General features: G+C 44.3%; 1 protein-coding gene and 1 long non-coding RNA gene across 2 annotated transcripts in view; one reads left to right on the forward strand and one right to left on the reverse strand.

Moving 5' to 3' along the window:
• Positions 1-21,239, reverse strand: part of LOC112834987 (O-acyltransferase like protein-like) — a 60,464-nt gene extending 39,225 nt beyond the window's left edge. The window contains exons 1-2 of the mRNA XM_073898112.1: positions 21,159-21,239; positions 3,143-3,221 (exon numbers count right to left, since the gene is read on the reverse strand). The gene's annotated coding sequence lies outside the window, so the exon portion shown is untranslated. The remainder of the gene's footprint in view (positions 1-3,142; positions 3,222-21,158) is intronic.
• On the forward strand, positions 1,956-17,681 carry LOC112835208 (uncharacterized). The gene is made up of 5 exons (XR_003211141.2): positions 1,956-2,004; positions 4,251-4,435; positions 14,303-14,543; positions 16,860-16,985; positions 17,457-17,681. It is a non-coding gene; the product is annotated as an uncharacterized lncRNA (long non-coding RNA).

A 21,239-nucleotide genomic window follows, 5' to 3' on the forward strand; every position in this document is an offset into this window, starting at 1 on the left:
GCCGAAACCAGACCCTTAACCGACTGAGCTTCCCAGGCGCCCCAGAAATATAACGTATTAAGATGACTGAAGGGTTGAGACGCCTGGGTGGCTCAGTCGTTAGGCGTCTGCCTTCGGCTCGGGTCATGATCCCGGAGTCCTGGGATCGAGCCCCGCATCGGGCTCCCTGCTCAGCGGGAAGCCTGCTTCTCCCTCTGCCTCTGCCCCTGCTTGTGTTCCTGCTCTCGCTGTGTCTCTCTCTGTCAAATAAATAAATTAACTAATTTTAAAAAAATTTCCACGTGTCCCTGTGGAAATCAGAAAACCTTGATTTTTACAACCAAACAAATTATGCCTTGTGATTCACATGTATTTGGAGAACTGCTTGCAAGCGTGCCTCCCCCTTTTGCTTCCCGTATAGAATCTCCCCTTTAGCTGACGGGCTTCGGAGCCCTTCCTCAGGGCAACCTGAATTACTGTCTCCTGGGCCACTGTCCTCAGGAAGACAACGAATAAATAACTAACCTACTTTGAGGTTGGCTTCCTTTCAGTCCACACTCTCACACCCCGGTGTGACATATTTTCATTCTCAAGAACTCACACCGAGTCAGGTGACTGAAATGTTATAAGATCCTATGGCAACCACACGGTGCAGTTTTTTGGCCTGGAAGCAATACCTTTTGCCCTGCCCAGAATCATCTCCCCTCTCTCTGGGATCTTGGGCTCGTTTCTTTTTTTTTCCTTTTTTTTTTTTTTTAAGATTTTATTTATTTATTTGACAGAGAGAGAGATAGCAAGAGCAGGAACACAAGCAAGGGGAGTGGGAGAGGGAGAAGCAGGCTTCCCGCCGAGCGGGGAGCCCGATGTGGGGCTCGATCCCAGGACCCTGGGACCATGACCTGAGCCGAAGGCAGACGCTTAACAACTGAGCCACCCAGGCGCCCCTTGGGCTTGTTTCTTCTAGGCCTGTCTGTGACGGTCCCCACCTGGGAAGCCCCTGCTCTCCTGCTCTGGGGGAGCGGAGCCTGCACATGGCTAGCTACAGGGCACCATCGCTGGGCTGGCTGCCCCCACAGCTGTAAAGGAAATAATGGCAACTCCACCAAAAAGCTTTAGGGAACAGCCGACGAAGCTCCCCGAATACATCTACCCTGTCAGCTCGGCCCACCCCAGGCAGGGCCCTTCCTTTTCCCAGGTCCTCAAAGACAATCAAGACATCTTTGTATTGATAACAGCGTCTCACCTTCCACTTTATTCTAATGTCAACTCTGGCTAATCAGCTTAGCATCAGCCAGAAGAAATGAGGCTAATTGATAAATCTCTTAAATAATAATGAACATTAACTCAGACTGAGCGAGCCACTTATTCACTTGAAATGCTAATCTAATAACAACTTTGCACATTCATCTTCGTTGCTAGGATATTGATGGCCTCGCCAACCAGAACTGAAATTGAGATTTAACTCATAACAATTGGTTTTCTTTTTAACAGCACATCAAATATTTGTCTAGGGAGACAGATACTGGACCCGAATCTGGAGGGATAATCATAAATTCAGAGGACAGTGTCAGTTTATTGAAAACTAACGGCCATATCAACACTTGAAAGAAGATGTTTAATACGTGTGTGATATTGCAATATAATAAGAAATCTATATTTGGCCTTCAGCCTGGGTTCCTGGCACGGAGCTCTTAAAGCCCTTGGAATTTCCTGAGTGAGGGGGGTAGGAGGAGGGCGTGCTCTTATTCATAATAAACTCCTTTCAACAAGACTTCAGTTGATGCTAACAAGATGACTCCAGGAGGAAGGGGCTCGTTGACAGAGGAACCAGTCTTGGGATTAGAGGATTGGAACTGCCAGCCCCATCCCCCGCCTCGGGGAGGGCCGGAGATTGAGTCCATCACCAATGGCCGGTGATTTAATTACATAATGGAACCTCCATGAAAACTCTACACAAAGGGGTTCTGAGAGCTTCTGGGCTGGTGAACACATGGAGGTGCTGGGACGGAGGGTCACCCTGAGACGGTGAGGAGGCTCTGCGTCCCTTCCCAATAGCTTGTCCTGTGCATCTCTTCCATTTGGCTCTTCCTTTATAATAAGCCAGTAATAGTAAACTGTTTCTCTGCATTCTGTGAGCCATGAGAGTGAATTATCAAACCTGTGGGAGATACTACGGGAACCCTTTATTTGTAGCCACGTCAGACAGAAGTGCGGGTAACCTCAGGACCCACTACTTGGGATTAGTGTCTTTAGTGGGGGATAGTCTTGTGGGAATGAGCCCTTAACCTGTGGGGTCAGCACTCTCTCAAGGTAGTGTCAGAATTGAGGAACGTGAGGGGGGAGACACACACATTTGGTGTCAGAAGTGTTCAGTCAGTGTAGAGAAATAGTGTCTTGCTTTTAATGTGTCGTGTCAGTTCTTATTTGGATAACCGGAATAAATACAAAAGATGCTAGCAGTAAAACTTCTGGGCTTTAAAACTCTTTCTTTGAACATTTTGAAAGAATTAGAGGAAACCAAACCAGTTTCCATGTGAACTGAAGTGTATTCATTCTGTGAGGCGAAGGTCAGAAGAGCCTGCAAGGCTTCAGAGAGTTGGAGCCACACTGAACTTCCGGGTCCACCCCTCTCCGTGCAGAGGACGTGACTAAAATGTGGGCAGATTAAGTGATTTGCCCAGGATCACCCAGCTGCGAGGTGACAATCAGGACCAAACGCGGGGCTCCTAGCGCTAATCCATGACAACACGTCAGCTGCACACAATCCCAGTTCAGAATGGGTTTGGCAGCTGACAGATTCCCACACATGGGCCACAGCAGAGAACGTTCACGGTATGGAAACGCCACTCGGCCCACCTCCGCTCTTCGGGGCTAGCGGGGCCGCTGTGAGCGCCTGGAAGCTTGTTCACATTTCAGCTTTGATTGTGTGAGGATTCAGCCCTTACCTTCTCTTTATTCTTTCTCCTCCTTCCTACCTACTCCTTTCCTAGCCCTCGGCCTCCATTCCCAAATCCCCCAAATGCCATTGTTCTCCGGGTATTGGACTTGTCAGGATGAAAGGTTGGTCATTCTTGAAGGAATGGCCTTTCTTGGCTCCAAGGAGTTGGGAGTCTTCAAACTTTATGCTAAGAAAATAGTTTCCCTGGGTATCTTTCGGACCTACCCAACTGAGACATCACAGTCACATCCTCTTCGGCGCAAGAATCAGGGACACACACCCCCACGCTGTATTCGGCTCCATCCTGGAAAACACAATGCCACAAGCCTCTTTCATTTTAATGTTCACATCCTACGTGCGCCATCTTTTCTTTCTTTTTTTTTTTAAAGATTTTATTTATTTATTTGAGAGAGAGAGAATGAGAGATAGAGAGCACGAGAGGGAAGAGGGTCAGAGGGAGAAGCAGACTCCCTGCCGAGCAGGGAGCCCGATGCGGGACTCGATCCCGGGACTCCAGGATCATGACCTGAGCCGAAGGCTGTCACTTAACCAACTGAGCCACCCAGGCGCCCGTGCGCCATCTTTTCTAAGGCCTCTGCTGTGGGCTGCCCAAGAATTAAGATTAGGACAGGGGAGAGAAAGGTACTGAAAGAAGTTTGCTGATATCTTTGGAGATGGCTGTCCCATTACAGAGTGGTTCGAGTTAAATTTACAGAAGATCAGATGCACTCATCTTGAAATCAAAGTACGCAGCTGATTATTTACAAAGCCAGCACCAGGGTGGGATCTGCCCCCATGCATCTGTCCCCCCCTTACCCCCTCTGGAACGGGTCATACTAAGATTTGACGGTCCTACGATTTCCAACAGAATTGCCAAGTGGCGATTTCTCTGTGACAGGACACAACATCTCAAGCAAAGATTTTATTCATCAGTCAAGCCCGTGTTTAGAACACCTGTCCCGATAAAGAAAAGATCAAAACGTAAATAAAAATTTCCGGAATGCTTCTTCTAAACATGTAACTTACATGATTGTGTAGGCCTGACCTTTTGCTCTGATGTCAAAACCATTAATCTGCTTCAGAAATAAGATACAACATTTGTACACACTGATTAAACTCTCAAGCAATCATTATCATAACCCTCAGTGGGACAAGTGGAGTTGGGTGATAATTTCTCTATCTCCAATGATTAACCATTGCAAGACTGTTTTATAGCATTTATATTAGAGAGCTTGGATTTCTTCTTGCTATTTTATATGACTGTTTCTAGCCAACCCGTTATTTGTATGTTAGTGTGGTGTGATGTCATAAAGTCTATTTTTGTCTTTAACAGGAGGCTGTGTTGCTCCTGGTTTTATTTTCCAGCAGTAAAAGAACTATCGTGCTTTGAAGATAATAAGCCCTGTGACCTCAGGCAGATGCAGTGATGTTCACAGAAGTCTGGGCCCAACTGCAAAAATAACCTCAAATTCCTATCTCAGAGCTCTGAGATACCTTTTGGTATTCCAAAAACAGATGGTGAGTCAGGAGTTGACGGCCAAAAACATTGGCTGGGACTTGACCTTGGATTCCACGGGAAGGTTGTCCAGAAGGCTTGCCCCATACGATGGGGCGGGAGGAATGTCTGAAGGCCCAGGCGGTTTGTGGACAACTGCCTCCTGTAACGTCCCACACTCCGAACATGCAAGTGCAGCCATTTGCAATTTAGTTTTAACGTTTTGCCGAACATCTTTAGAGTTTTGGGCTTTTTTATTAAGAAAAACAAGCGATGGGGTTGTACGGGGTTCCCTATCACGAAGTTCAGCTGTCCCCGGAGAGCATGAGTGCACATCCCCCACGCTCACCTGCAGGATATGCAGTTTGCAGTACTGCCCTTGGAAGCTCCCCGAGTGAGCGTGCGTGGAGAGGCACTCACTGTAAGATCCCAGCCTGTCCACGTTTCCGTTAAGAACGTTGCTCCCAAGCTTCCCGACGGAGTCGTACACTGAATTGCAAAGCAAAAGAAGTAGGCAAGGTTAGCTTCTTTCTGTTACTTTCAAATGAATTTATAGGCACTCGGTTCCACCTCCTAAAGCAATCAGTCTGAAATGACGGAAAAAAGAAGAGAGACAGATGCATTTAGATGCCACTCTGCGAGCCTGCATCTTGTATCCCCAGCCGCTGTCTTCACTGAGGGAGAACAGTGATGTATGTTCTCGTGTTGGTTGCCTGGTCTGTTGCTGAAAAAAAAGATTAGGAATCTGAATGCTTTTAAATAATAAATGCTTTGTGGGAGTCAAAAGACGTAGCTAAAAACTGGTAGCTTTTCTTTCTCCCCCATACAGCCAGGAGAAAATACTCAGTCTTTAACACTTTTTATCCAGTTTTGTGGGACCTTATTTTAGACAGTTAATTTTTTTTTTTTTTTTGCTCCTTCAGGAGCAGAACAGTCACCACGTTCCACCGTTAATGGCACTCTTCACCCTGGTCCTGCAAAGCTCTTTTATGTTCGCATGTGTCCTTGTGTCCTTTACTTTTAAATAATTCATTTCCTTTCATTTTTCTTTTTTTTTTTTAAAGATTTCATTTATTTATTTGACAGAGAGAGACACAGTGAGAGAGGGAACACAAGCAGGGGGCGTGGGGGAGGGAAAAGCAGGCTTCCCGCGGAGCAGGGAACCCGATGCGGGGCTCGATCCCAGGACCCTGGGATCATGACCTGAGCCGAAGGCAGACGCTTAACCGACTGAGCCACCCAGGTGCCCCTCCTTTCATTTTTCTTCATCTCTCCCTTCCCTGTTACCCCCCCCCCCCGGGACGTTTGACATCTGTCCTCTCATTCGTAGGTGTTCTTGTTTTGTGTAAGTGTATTTATAATTTATATAAATGATTTTGTGCTTCAGATCTCCTGTTTCTACAAATGTCACTCGGGGCTACGTCTGTGGTGTCATCCATGCTATATTTATGGTGTTACTATGCTCAGACCTTCTCACTACTTGGAATAATTCATCAGAATCTTAGACTCAGCCATTCCCTGGGTGATGGACACAGAGATGGCCTCCAACCCACAGAAACACCCCAAGTGTCTCCATACAGACCTCCGTGAGGCTTTCGCTCAGATACACACACCAGATATACAACCGTGAGTGAGACTGCTGAGTCATAAAGTAGACAAATACTGGTAAATCCCACCAGATGGTGCTCCGGAGTGACTCCCCCAGTATACCCTCCCCAGAGGTGCCGATTCCTATTTCTTCTTTGCATCGTCCAGCTTTCATGTTTTTGGCAATGAATGGATATGAAATGCTATCCAGGGGCACCTAGCTGTCTCAGTTAGTAGAGCATACAACTCTTGATCTCAGGGTCATGAGTTCAAGACCCACATTGAGTGTAGAGCTTATTTAGGAAAGAAAAATATAGTTAAAATGCTATCCAGGGGCACCTGGGTGGCTCAGTTCGTTAAGGGTCTGATTTCAGCTCAGGTCATGATCTCAGGGTCGTGGGATTGAGCCCCATAAACGGCTCCCTGCTCAGCGAGGGAGTCTGCTTCTCCCTCTCCCTCTGCCCCTGCTCATGTGTGTGATCTCTCTCAAATAAATAAATAAAATCTTAAAAAAAAAAAAGCTTGTATAGAGTTGAAACACAGAAGTAGTAAAAATAGAATAGGAATTGTTTATACAATTTAAGATTACCAAGGAAAAATGTAAAATCTCATGTAAGGACACAGAAAAAGACAGGAGTAATTTGCATGACATCCAATGATGGCTTAATACAAAACTGATGTCAACTTACCCCATATAATCTATAAATTTGAAGCAATTTCAATCAGTACTTTAGTTGGATGTTCCAAGGAGCTCAATAAACTTTTTCTGAAATTTTCTGAATACAAATTTTCTGAAATTTACATGAATCCTTAATGGTCTACAAATTAACTAGCTCAACTTTGAAAAGAAGACTAAAGGCAGGGGCACCTGGGTGGCTCAGTTGGTTTAAGGGTCTGGTTTCAGCTCAGGTCAATGATCCCAACCTCCTGGGATCAAGAGCCCCGCTTTGGGCTCTCAGCTCAGAGGAGAGCCTGCTTCTCCCTCTGCCCATCCCCCTCCCCCAGCTCGTGCTCTCTCTCAAATGAATAAATAAAATCTTAAAAAAACAAAAACAAAAAAAAAGAAGACTAAAGGCAGATACACAATATACTACAAATCCATAGTAATAAAAACCATATGGTTCCGGTATTAGAACCAGGACTGGCTTCGTGGGCATGTGACCTCTGCGGTCCCACCGGCCCCACACTTGCTTTAAGTGTGATCTGCTGTCACCATCTCAACATTCTTAATAATTTTTAAACAAGAGGCCGTGAGCATTTTCATTTTGCATTAGCCCTGCCAATTATGTAGCCAGTCTTGACAAGAACAAAGATTGTCGAAAAACTGGAACAGAAAGTGAAGGCTCAGAAGAATGGATTTCTGTCCAACAAAGGACGCTGTGGATCAGGAACGCACAGATAACCTACTGAGTCTAAATGTTTTCAGTGACTCAGGTAGACAAGGACCAGTATTTAGAGTAACAAGGAGCTCTTGCACATCAAAGAGCAAATCCATTAACAATGGGCAAAGGATACACACAGTACTTCACAGAAGAGAAAACTTCAATGGCTGGCTGACAAACAAAAATATCCTGAGTTCTTTGTAACTAGAGAAATGGAAGTTAAAACAACTGGATAGCATTTTATTTTATTTTTATTTTTTTAAAGATTTTATTTATTTATTAGAGAGTGTTGGGCAGCTTTTCCATTTTTAGAATTTTTAATTTTGATGGCTGGTGTTTTCACTGTCACCCAGCGTCCTAAGTGTTTTGTGAGCATGTTGTGAACCCTCCACTATCAGGTCTTTTTGTGACACAGGGGTTATCTGTAACATGTTACTCAGTTTCCATACTGTTTCTCTTTTAGCTCTGCCTTTGTCATTTCAAAGTCAGGTGTCTGATTATCTTTCTTTCTGGAAATTTTGACAATTTCCTCATTGTTTTTCATGTTCTTAAGTTTAGGTGGGTCCTGACGGGTACGACGGGATATGAATTTTCCTTTATCGGTCTGGTTTGGCGCTCCGCAAACCATTTCAATCTGACGTCTTTTATCTTCTTCTAATTCTGGAGAAAATATTGCAGTTATTTGTTAAGTATTTCCTTCCTTTTGCTTGTTTGGTTACATTTCTCCTTTGACGGCACTTCTGGCCTCAAAATCTCTTAGTGTTTCGTTTCCCAGATCTTTATGCCTTCCGGCCATACTTAGCGCGTTCTCCTAAATGGATTTTCTAGCTCCTGGTGGTCCGTGGCCTCCATCTACCTTACTACTTACCCCATCTATTATGCTATTTATCTATTTCAATTAGTTTTACTCTAATAGTCCCTTTTGATTTTATGATGTTTTAAAAGATTTATTTATTTGAGAGAGAATGCACATGAGTCAGGGGAGGGGCAGAGGGTGAGGGAGAGAATCCTTAAGCAGACTCCCCACTGAGCATGGAGTCCCACGTGGGGCTCGATCCCAGGACCCTGAGATCATGACTGAGCTGAAATCAAGAGTCAGATGCTTAACCAACTGAGCCACCCAGGCGCCCCTTGACTTTATGATTTCTTATTCACACTTTGTATTACCAATGTTCTCCATTAGCTCTCTGATTCTATTTATCGTGTTTATTTTTATTATTTTTTTAAAGATTTATTTATTGATTTGAAAGAGAGAGAGAGAAGGGGAGGGGCAGAGGGAGAAGGAGAGGAAGAGAATCTCAAGCAAACTCCCCTCTGACCACAGAGCCCAGTGTGGGGCTCGTCCTCATGATCCTGAGATCATGACCTGAGCGGAAACCAAGAGTCAAGACACTCAACTGACTGAGCCACCCATGCTCTCCTACTGTGTTTATTTTAAATCTTTGATGACCAGCTGTTCCAATAATTCAGCTTCATGTAGTATACATATTTGTTCAATTCACTGTCATTAGCTTCGAGAATATAGTAAATAGGATACAGTTGGATTTTCTTTTAAGCTTGATTAATATGGTCCAGTTGATCACTTTCCCTTAAAATTACTTGGTGTGACCTATGCTGACAGAGCCAGATCTTCACATTATGCCAACAACAATCAACATATGGAGCCTATTATGTGCCAGGCACTGTTTTGAATGCCTTCTGTCCATTACCTCTTTTACCCCTCACACAATCCTATGAGATTATGAGTAATCATTTTAATCTCCATTTTACAGATTCATAAATGGAGGCAAAAGATGGTAAATAATGTAAACAGCAATATAAATCTGCCCCTTTTTTAATTGCTCATGAGAATCAGAGCTGGGTATTTAAACTAGCTAGTAAGGATCAGAGCTATGTGTTCAAATCCATCTTGACCTGAACCCATAGCCTCTTGCCCTCTAAAATACACAAAAATACCCCATTTTTGTTTGTCAGTTTGGTATATAAGTTCTTATATATAACTAAAGATAATGATAGTCCTTAGAATGAGCGGGGAGAAAAACTCCACATGCAGCTTTGGCAGATTATGCATCTCTTCTTGCATTTCTGTCTTTGTCTTTACTAACAGCTGGGTTTCTGAGAGTTAACCTAAAAATCAGATGGAAGGAACTGCATTCTGCTTACATGTGTGCCTTTAAAAAAATAATAATAATAATACATGATTTTAAAAAAACCTCCCGGCCAGAACTAGGCAAACAGTCCTTGATGAGCAATCCGGGGTAACCTGACTTTCACCATGTGCTCCTGACCCTTCTGGCCAGTTCTGCTGCTCAGGCCACTTGGGCTCAGCCAGCAGGTGTCTGTTATCACTGGCCTCTTTTAAATGATTCTAAGTATTCCAGGTTGTTGCTGTAATGACAATAACCGAGCCTCCCTAATTCCCTCCCCTCGGTATGACTCTATCTCCGACCACACGCAGAACCTTGGAGCTGCCATTCACTTGGTCATTTGTAACCAGCAAGCATCTTTTAAGCTAAACTGTCTGAATTACAAGACTGACCACGTCCCTCCCTTCTTTACCATTGTTCTCAGGCACCATGAACAAAGTTAAATGTAACTCTCAGAGAAGAGGACATATTTACCGTATTAAAAACTTGGATGAAGCATTGTATTTGGATTATATAAAGAACCCTTACAAATCAGTAATTTTTTAAAAGTCAAAGAAGCTAACTTAAAATCGGCAAAGGACATGAACAGGCAACTCTTGGAGAAGGAAATCCCAGGATCCAATAAATCTGAGAAAGTTGTTCAGCCTCCCCAGCAAACCACAATTAGACACCATTCTTTTCTACTCATCTGATGGCTAAAGAATTATAAGGTTGATGGAATTAAGTGTTAGTAAGAATATGAAGAAATGGTTCTCTCCATTTGGCCCTCCTAGAAGCGATCGTCCCTGGAAACAGCAACTAGATGCTGGAGAATTACCACTCCCCAACTGTGCATCGTCTTGACAGAAAATCAAGGTGCTCTTTCCTGTCACCACAGAAGTTGACAGGGTCCCAGGAAGCAGTTGTCACTCTACCCTCCCACTCCTTGTGACATGAGGTCCAAATGCTCCCAGCGCTAGTGTGGCGTAAGTCAAGGCCCAAAGCAAAGCTTGGGTTTCATTCATCTATTTGTGGTCAGCTGGGTGGCGGCGGAATGGACTCAACTGGTAGAGAGACCCGGGCTCAGCAGGTCATTGGCCTTCCTCTCTATCCGGTGAGCCACCCCGCAGTCTGCCAATAAACTGCCCTTTTAGCCGAAGCTTGCCAGAGTTGGTGTCTGCAGTTTAACTAAAAGCTCCTTCCTCACTGATATCCCCAGTGACCCAGCAATTCAGCATCTCAGAATCTGCCCCACGGAAACACATACAAGCACGCAATGGCAAGATGGTCATGGCAGTAATGCCTGTAAAGGCAACAAAGTAGACACACACTATTAGGTTGAACCACATGAAAATTCCATTTTATGGACTAAAAGCTGTTTAATGTCAGAAATGTCAAATAGTTCAACCTCGGTCAGGAAAAGGGTAAATGAACTCTGGTACTTTCATATTTTATAATGCTCTGCAACAATGAAAATGAGATAGATCTGTATTTGTTGCTATGGGAAATGCTCCAAGACATACTATTCTGTGGGGAAAAAAAAAAGTTCGAGAACAATAAATATAGAGGCGCCTGGGTGGCTTAGTCGGTTAAGTGGCCAACTCCTGATTTCGGCTGAGGTCATGATCTCAGGGTCTTTTTTTTTTTTTTTTTTTTTTTAAGATCGTGAGATCGAGTCCCACGTTGGGCTCCATGCTCAGTGGGGAGTCTGCTTGAGGATTCTCTGTCTCCCTCTGCCCCACCCCCTGCTTGAGTGTTCTCTCTCTCTCTCTCTCAAATAAATAAATCTTTTTTTAAAAAGAACAATATTTTTCAATTTTACAAAACAAAATATCTTTCTTTTTTTTTTTTTAAAGATTTTATTTATTTGACACAGAGAGACACAGCGAGAGAGGAAACACAAGCAGGGGGAGTGGGAGAGGGAGAAGCAGGCTCGCCGCTGAGCAGGAAGCCCGACGTGGGGCTCAACCCCAGGACCCTGGGATCATGACCTGAGCCGAAGGCAGATGCTTAATGACTGAGCCACCCAGGTGCCCCAAAACAATATCTTTCTAGTAGATATATATACATAAAAATGCAAGAAGGTTCTGGAAAGTTCTAGAAGGATATACACCCATTGATAACAACTGTCATCCAAGAAGGGGACTGAGAATTAAAGGAGGGAACAAAAAACTACTTAAACTTGGTCTGTGTTGTTTTGATTCTTTTACAGTGAGAATAGATTCATATATTATTTAGCAAGTATAATATATAAAAATAAAATATTTAAAATTTAAAAATCAATGTATATTTAAAATAAATTCTTCAGTTGTCATTATCTAGAGTAGGAGTTGGCACACTGTGGCCCTATTTTTGCAAGTAAAATTTTATAGGAATATAGCATCTCATTTGCTCACGTGTTGTTAACGCTGCTTTCTAGATACAGGCAGAGTTCAGTAGTTGCAACAGAGGCTGTGTAGCCCGCAAAACCAAAGTATTTACTATCTGGTCCTTCAGAGGGAAACTGCAGGCCTCTTCTCTAGAGCTGTGATGCTCAAGCCTGGGCAGACAGGAGAATCCCCTGGGGCATCTTTAAAAAATACTAAGACCCAGGCTTCACCCTCACGAAGAATGAAGTCAGGGTGTGGCTTGGGCATGAATTGGTTTTTTAAATTTTCCCAGGTGTTGCTCGGTGCAGCCAGGCCCAATTGCTCTGATCTTTAGGATTAATTCCAGACTCCTCAGGGTGGTTTAAAAAGCCCTTCGTGACCGGACCTGCCTCTCCAAGCTCATCCTCCCACGCCCACACCCATTTCCTCTGCTCCATTATACAGAACTCACCAGGCCTGCACTTGTCTGTTTTTCTGCCTGGAATGTCCTTCCTTCCTGTCTGCCTGGAAAATGCTAAATCATCCTTTGGGTCTCGGCAGTAGGATGGTCTCCCTGGGAAGCTGTCTAGACTCCTGCTTGGTGTATCACACTAAAAGGCATGTAGTGGTTCACCTGTCTGTCTCACATGTGAGGGAGGGGTCCTGTTTCCATTAATGGATATTTCAGAGGAGGACCTCAGAAAACATTCGCTGGATTGAATTAAACCTTGAAAAAATTAAACTTAAATGCCCCAAATCCAGCTCCATGAATGTATTTTGAGGTCCTCTGTGTGTCAAGAAAACCAGCAACAATTTAAAAAACTGGATGTGCTTATTAGAGAGAAGCTAAATGATTCCTGATTCCTTTCTCTATCACTGAGTATCCCAAATGCTGTAGCCTGAAGTTTAAGGATCTGGAACTATAAGAGTCCTAGGAGATAAAAACAAGAGAGATGTCAATACTGAGCCTGACCTTACCCTTAGATAAAACTCTAAAGGACTAGTATAGAGAGATACCCAATTATTCACTTGAGAAGACCAAATTCTACTTTTTTTTTTCCCCAGTTGGTGTTCTGCTTTGTAAACTGATTGGATTTATGGCTTTCTGGCTGAGGTTATTTTGGATGCATGCAAATTTTCAATTGCATTTGCTTCCTTTCTGATTATGAACTCAAATGGACAAGTTGCCCTTTTCTTGCCTCCTGCTTAATTGGTTTCTGTCAGGAACCTGAGATGCTGGGCCATGGGTGCCATCCAAATAAAAATACATTGTGATTGTCTTGGGAGGGAGGCATAGGATAAACTAACGATTAATCCCCCCTGTTAGTTCAAATCACATGGCCATTGTTTCAAGTTTTCATTTCCAAAAGATGAAAAACAACTCGTTTCAATTCTGCTGGGCTAATTGGCAGGCAGATAGGCTTTCTCACATGGTGGTGATAATATGTGGATATTAAAATGTGGAGTTGATTAACTTCTGGGTTTGAAAGGAGGAAAGACAGACCCTGGTCAGTGGTCTTATATTTTAAAATATGGATGCACTTATACCATGAAGCTGAAGGCAGCAGAAGCTTCTAGAATGCTAAGCCACAAATAAATCCTGAAAGTAATGATCATCTACAGCATTTATCAGCAAATATTTACTAAGCACCTACCAGATCGCTGTGTTACATTGGAGAATTTTAAAAACTAGAATTGAATAGTCCTTGCACTATAGTTGATGATACAGGGCATACACATAAAATGCCAGCAATCTATTGCCAGAGATCTCCTTGTTAGTAAGAAAGCGATCTTTGTGTGCTATCAATTTGATATCCAAAGTTCCTAAAGCAGCTTTTTACAAACACCTTCTGGTAGTCTCCCTTGCGTCTGGTCAACTATTAATCTTGGACTCAGAGACCAAGAATAGCAGATATATTAGTTTTCTGTGACTGATATTAAAAATTCCCACATACTTGGTGGCTTAAAACCACAGATACTTGTTCTCCCTCAATTTTGGAGGCCAGAAGTCCAAAATCAGTATCACTGGGCAGAAATCAAGATGTTAGTTAGCAGGCCTACACTCCTGGAGGCTCCAGGAAAGAACCCACTCTCGCCCCCTTCCAGTGTCTCACATCCCTTGGCTTGTGGCCACATCACTCTGATGTCTGCCTCTATGCTTACATCACCTTCCCTTCTGTGTGTCAAATCTCCCTCTGCCTCCCATTTCTAAGGGTACATGTGGTCACCTTTAGGGATAATCTCCCCATCTCAAGATCTTTAACTTAATCATATGGGCAAAGATCTTGTTTCCATATTAGGTAAGGTTCACAGGTCTCAGGAACGAGAATGTCAATGTCATTTGGGGGGCCACGTTCCAGCCTAATCCAGAGAGTTCAGTGGATGCCACTCTTCACCCTTTCTCTACTAGAAGATTTTATTTGTTTCAGCAATTTTTCTGTCCCTAGCTCCAGTACCCGTGGCATAAAATACCCTCCAAACCGACAGCCAGATGGGAAAAGAGGCAACGTCTGAGAATCCAAGTCAAGTTGATGGTCAGTCCTCCAGTGATAACAAGAGAACAAAGGCTCAGCTGGGACCAGTGACCAGCCAGCCCAATGGGCCTTGCCTCCCAGGAAAGAAGACGAGACACACGGAGAGGAGACAGGAAATAATTATTCCAAGAGATGAAAGATGAAGCCAGAGGGAGTAAGTTATCAGAGGAGGAAGCTCAGCAACCCCGCCTTCAGGCTGGGCTGAGAAACTTGACCTGGGGACCAGGGAGAAGGGACTTGAGGGGTTAAAAATTTTTAAAGCACAAATAACTGCTTGGGGAAGATTTCAAGGATGTTATGAGATTAGAGAAAACAGGAAATGAAAAGCCCCGCAGACTGCTTGGGAACCAGAGGCCCCCCTTCCCCCATTCCGTCTCTGAGGAATTAAGTGCAGGAACATGCAGACGTCATGTGAACCCAAGGGGGGCCTGGCTCTGCTGAGCAGTTTTCATTCCATATAAATAGCATCCCCTGAAATGCCTCTGCTGCAGATGGTGTTATAAATGGTCTGGGTGGATTTTATGAAATGGTCATGGGCAGGCCTGGTACATCTCAAAGAAAATGAGTTCCAGAATCTACCTGAGACCGCTTGTTTTGTTTGTTTTGTTCTTCATCTCAGAAACAGACGCATACTTTTTTAATCTGGAGGGTGTGTTTGGGAGCACATAGTTTTCTGTATTTGTTTTCTAGTGCTGTCTTAATTTCCACAAACTGGGTAGCTTTTAACAACAGACATGTATTGTGCCACGGTGCTGGAGATCAGAAGTCTGGAACCACAGGGTCAGTGGGGTTGGTTCCTTTAGGAGACTCTGAGGGAGAATCTGTTCATGCCTCTTTCCTAACTTCTAGTGGTTGCTGGCAATCCTTGGCGTTCCTTAGCTTGTAGATGCATCGCTCCCATCTCTGTCCCTGTCCTTATGCAGCAATTCTCCCTGTGGGTCTCTGTGTACAAATTTCCCTCTTACAAAGACACCAGTCATTGTCTTAGGGCACTGCCTGACCCAGCATGATCTCATCCTAAACTGAGCAGATCCACGAAGACCCTATTTTCAAATAGGATCACATTCACAGGTACCAGGGGTTAGGGTATATCAATACATCTTTTGGGAGGACACAACTCAACCCACAACACACTCTCCAGGGTAGTCTAATCCAAACCAAAGATGTTTGTGTGACCTGGCTGGGGATGCTGTGGGCCTGGAGGCAAGAAGCAGCCATGTGCTCAGGGTAGGTGTGATAAGTTTAAAAAGAGATGAGGTCCCAGGATAATGGATGTGGGAGAACCTGGTGGGCCATGGCAAGAGATCTGCAGAAATAGCCAATCAGCTGTCTCCTAGGACCAAAGAAACATAATACGACCTCAGTGTCTCCTTTTGATAGAGTTGCTATATGTATTCTGGTCATCTGCTCATTAAATTATATACATATACGCCAAGTGCCTATGGGGTTATAGGTCAAGGGGAGAGCATCTGATGGCATATATACCAAGTGCCTATATGAAAGAGCATAAACCGCAAGCCTTCGCTTCCAGGAGCCCTTCTTCCAGAGAAAAGACAGGACAGGGCAAGAGACATGAAATCACTATTCTAGAACACACACAAGGCCAGGAGGAGTAAGTGCCCACAAAGAACAACCCAAAGGGATATATGGATATATGGGTCCATCTACATCTAAATTCTATAAATCCACCATTCCACACTATGGTCCGATATTTTATTTTATTTTATTTTTTTTAAAGATTTTATTTATTTGAGAGAGAGAGAATGAGAGATAGAGAGCACGAGAGGGACTCGATCCCGGGACTCCAGGATCATGACCTGAGCCGAAGGCAGTCGCTTAACCAACTGAGCCACCCAGGCGCCCCATATGGTCCGATATTTTAAAAACATAGCAAGACAAACAACGCGATGTGGGGGGCATAGAATGGAAAGTGGTGATAGCAAAAAAGGATAGGGCAAACAACAGGAAATGTGGTCGCTGAGCTGTGCGGCCAAACTAGTAAAAGTGAGCTTCCTGCAAATCTCTATGAGTTTCCTATGGCTGCTACAACAAATGACCAGAACTTTGTGGCTTTGTTCTGGAGTTTAGAAGTCCAAAATGGGCTTAACAGGGTGTTGCGGGCTGAACGGAATATTTCCCCCAACATTCATTTGTTGCCCTAACCTTCAGCATCTCAGCCTGTGACTACCCTTGGAGTTAGGATAGCCAAAAAAAGGTGGTTGGGCACCTGGGTGGCTCAGTCTGTTAAGCATCCGACTCTTGATTTTGGTTCAGGTCATGATCTCAGGTCATGGGAGTGAGCCCCGTGGTAGGCTCGGCACTGAGTGTGGAGCCTGCTTAGGACTGTCTCCCTCGGAGTCCCTCTGCCCCTCCCCCCCATCTCTCTCAAAATAAAAAAAGAGGTGATTAAGTGAAAACAGGGCTGTTAGGGTGGGGCCTAATTCCATCTGACTAGTGTCCATATACACAGATATTAGTACATACAGAGTGACACCAAGGAGAAGGTGTCATCAGCCATCTGCAAACCGAGGACAGAAGTCTCAGAGGAAACCAACACGCCCAGCACCTTGATACTGAACTTCCAGCCTCCAGAACTGTGAGAAAATTAATTTCTCTTCTTTAAGTCCCCCAGTCTGTGTACTTTGTTACAGGAGGCCTAACAAACTAATACGAGGGGGTTGAGTTTGTGTCTACTTTTAGTAACTTGTCTGACTTATGTTTTTACCAGCCATTACCAGTAAATGGCCCTATTTTCAACTAACCATCACAATTATCAAAATTCATACAAGAAGCTTCCTTGAAATTCAGATTTTTAGGTTCAGCTCCTAGAGATTCAGCAAGCAGTTGGGTGGGGCTTCCACAGTGGTGGTAAGTGTCTAACAAGCTGCTCTCTACCCCAAACAAGAATGTGTATATGCACAATATAGAGAGATTATTATAAGTTATACTGATGTAAAAGATGTGTCGCACTCTGTATTAAGGTGCTATTTATAATGTAATGGCCATAGACCTAAGACTCTTTCAAGTTGAATTTGTACTTGTAACATTTTCTCCATCAATTTCTTAGACATCCAGTCAACAAAAACACTAAATCAAGCCCCAATCTGGAGTGATTGCCAACTTCCGTGGCGAATATACTTCAGCCACAGCTGGCCTCCAGCTCCCAGCCTGACGGTCCTGAACCTGGGGCTGGCAGACGATGTGCCCAGCAGCATGTTCCACCCTTTCTACCATACGGGCGCAGCCGACACGAGTGACTTCAAGAGTAATGAGTAGTAAAAGAACAAGGAAGCGGTGGATTGTGAGTATTCATTACTTTTGTTCTTACCGTAATTTGTCAATTTCAGTGATTCAACCCTTAACTGCGTTTGACAACCAGCTTGAAAATTTAACAAATGGCTCTTGCGAGCCCGTGCAGACCAGCTGGAGCAGACCCCCGGGGCAAAGGAATCAAGACATCTTTAAAACTGCTGCAGATTGTCTGAGTTTGAGAAACACAGCCTCCCCAACTCATAGGTGGGGAAAGTCGTTTAGCAAAGTAACGTCGCTTGGGTGAGGCCAGGCACACAGCTGGTTCTGGACTGATGCGGGCGTCAGGACCACCAGCCTAGCGCAGTGTCCATGGGTCAGCAGCCTGTCTCTAAAATATGCCTCGTTTACCAGAAAAGTACAATGAGGAAGGAAGCATGTGGGAAGGTGCAGGTGGTCGGATAGAGAGCGAAAGGAGAAGAGAGAGGAGCGATCACCCCGGATGAAGGACATCCCAGACGGGGGACCGCCTCTGGATTAGAAATGGGTGCATGTAAGGAGGAAGGCAGATAATGCCAGAGTGCTCAAGGAGAAAGGCCACTGAGAGGGGGGGGAAATGATTAGCCAGGAGGGAGGAGGCCAGAGGTCTTTTAGGGGGCGAAGTTTGTATGTGATATGGGACTGAATGTAGACTGCAGGGGATTATGGAGTTTAAAAGCAAAATAAGAAACAAACAAACAAACAAACAAAAAAACGAAAGGAGGAGAGGGGCCAGAATACTGGCCTGAGGACTTCAGCAACAAAGGGGGATAAAATCAGATGGTAACCCAAGAGGGTGGCAAAAACCAAAGCACACAAATAGTGTTTGATGGATTTTGTTCCCTTTAAGATGATGGACATGTGTTGCGGAAAGCAACTGGAAAAGGATGATGGAAAGGGGGAGATGGAACTCAGCTTAGACTCCCGGCACCAAACTTCTCCCTCCAGCCACATCCACACCCGTGAACGTAGCTCCCCCACCCCACAGCCGGAGTCCCCACCCACGGCTGGCTCTACGGTCAGTCTCTCCCCTGCCCCAAACAGCCACGACTCCAGCTCCCTCCTACAACACCAAACCTCCCTCCCTGAGTTTCTGGAACCCTCTCTCCCCGTTGTATTCTGAGGTCCGGCTGCTGTCCTCTCTGGGCTTCACAGGCTGGGGATGGAGCTTTAACACACAATTACATGACATTTAATGTGTTAAAAAGACACAAATAAGAAACACCTATGTTCCTATCGTCCAGCTTAAAAAGTGAAACGTGACTCATCATTTGAGATCTGACGGGACCCCAATCACACCCCCAGCCTGACCAGCTGGTCCCACTCCGAGGCGACGTCTACCTCAATTTGGAGATCATCATTCTCACGCGTCTCTTTCCACTGTCTGTGTGACATACACCTGTCTCCCTGAGCAACACAGCACCTTAATTTCATGTTTGGCCCCTTAATGTCCCGCATGTACTCTTCTACAACTTTCTTTCTTAATGTTCTTTCTGCATATCCCCCTCCACATTGGCCTGTGTGGTTCTGCTTTATTCCTTTTTGCCATGTTTTTTCTTGTTTCTCTCACTGCTTATTTTAGGCAGTGATTGTAAGTGCAAGCTTGGGAATCCTATGACCTGGGCTCAAATCCTATCTCTCCCACTTATTTTGGGCTGTGGTTCCCTTTTCTCATTTATAAAATAGAGAAAACTCCCTGTTCATAGTGGGGCTGCTGGAACTCAGTGGGACAACCCTAGCGTAGGCTGGGAGCCGTCCTCCATGTAAAAGTGCTCTCTAAATATTGACTCATTTTTCCATCCACATGAGTGTCAGGAAAACCACGCTGAGAAGGAAGGTCAGAACCACGCTCTGTGCTCAAAACTCTCCAGCAAAATGTCAAAGCAACAGTGTCAAGTGTTTTCTGGTGCTTTAGAAAGCAAATGAATTACAACAACTACAGGTAGTATTCCTCTATTAAATTAACTAGTGGTTATCTATCCCACTTATATAAATCATCTGATTCTTTCTTGGACCATTCACCTTTGGGAACCTTTTATCACTGAAAAAAAAAAAAAAAGATTTTCAATTTCCAGGCCTCTACCGACAGAATATTGTTGGAACATGACCAGAGTAACTTGTAAGGCAAATAGAGTGTCAGCATGGCTGTGTGACAAACAATGACAACGTGCGCCACCACCTCATCACCAGCGGTCTCAGCCAGTCCCTGAACCCTGGGGTTTTCTTGGCCAGTGTGTTTGGCCCGGGTTTGTCAGCATGTTCCCTGTTTGTTTTCAGCAAGTGTCCTAACGGAACATCATCAATTCTAAAATGGGATTTGAAGATGGCCATTGAATTAGTTGGATTTATATGTTTTCCAATGTCTCATTAAATATCAGGACGTGTAATCCTGTGTTGAGTAGCAATTGCTTCCAATCGTGTGTGCTATTTTGAATTCCCCCATATTAGATCAAACCTTTTGTCTCTCAGGGGCGCCTGGGTGGCTCAGCCGCTTAAGCGGCTGCCTTCGGCTCAGGTCGTGATCCCAGGGTCCTGGGATCGAGTCCCGCATCGGGCTCCCTGCTCAGCGGAGAGCCTGCTTCTCCCTCTCCCTCTGCCTGCCTCTCTGCCTGCTTGTGCTCTCTCTCTCTCTCTCTCTCTGTCAAATAAATAAATAAAATCTTTAAAAAAAACAAAACTTTTGTCTCCCTATATGTTGTGTATTTGCTACTGTTTTCCAAAACAAAATAAATTAGTCATGCGTTCAAAAGCAAATGGAAATCGCGAGGATGGTTTTTCTGGCTTTGGAAAGAGTTGCGTTTTTACGTTGCTTCTTGTTAGTGGTTTTCTTCAGCATCCACAGTGGATCATTCTCCAGGAGAGGTTACTCCGCTGAAAAAGAATCTGATTTCCTGCTCCTCTCTGGCAGGAAGGTATGTGTCCCTTTAGTTGTGAGAATAATTTGGGGAAACTAACAAAAAATAAATTATGGCGGCCTCTGACATGCAAAGAGCTTTGACTAGAGTCAAACTTCTTCCGATGTGGGCCAGGGCCTTCACCAACACACTCCTCAGAATTTATTGTCAAGTACATAATGGGTAAAACTTGCTCCCTAAATAATGAAGTAATTCATTATCAAAAGCAGACTAAACACCTAGAAAAAGAAATCAGTACGTTATCTCATACAACAGTAAATGCTACCAACTTCGATAATAGTAAACAGCATCTTACAATTTATAAACAGTTCTCATCTCATTAAGAGGTTGGTCCTCAGGAGATTCCTTCTGGCTAGAATTAAATACCACTTCCTCTCTTGCTCTTGTGCAATAAAAATTGCTCCTCCCTCCTTGAGCCCTGGAGCAATTTGTAAACTGAGGCTCATCTTGCCTTCCCTCTTTGGTTCTGTGTTTTCAATCACCAAGAGTTTTTCTAGAATCCTCCTGGCCCAAAGCTCAGATTGCCCTGTGTTCACCTACCCAACAGGACAGAAAAACCTACTTACTTCTTAGAGCGTATTCTTTGGGCTCCACTGAATTCAAATCGGAAAGGAATTCATCGGTGTCTTGCATGCATTTGAGAGAAA

The sequence above is a fragment of the Callorhinus ursinus genome, unplaced genomic scaffold, assembly GCF_003265705.2.
Source record: "Callorhinus ursinus isolate GAN/ISIS: 27379988/994484 unplaced genomic scaffold, GSC_fseal_2.0 scaffold11, whole genome shotgun sequence".
NCBI classification, from domain to species: domain Eukaryota; kingdom Metazoa; phylum Chordata; class Mammalia; order Carnivora; family Otariidae; genus Callorhinus; species Callorhinus ursinus.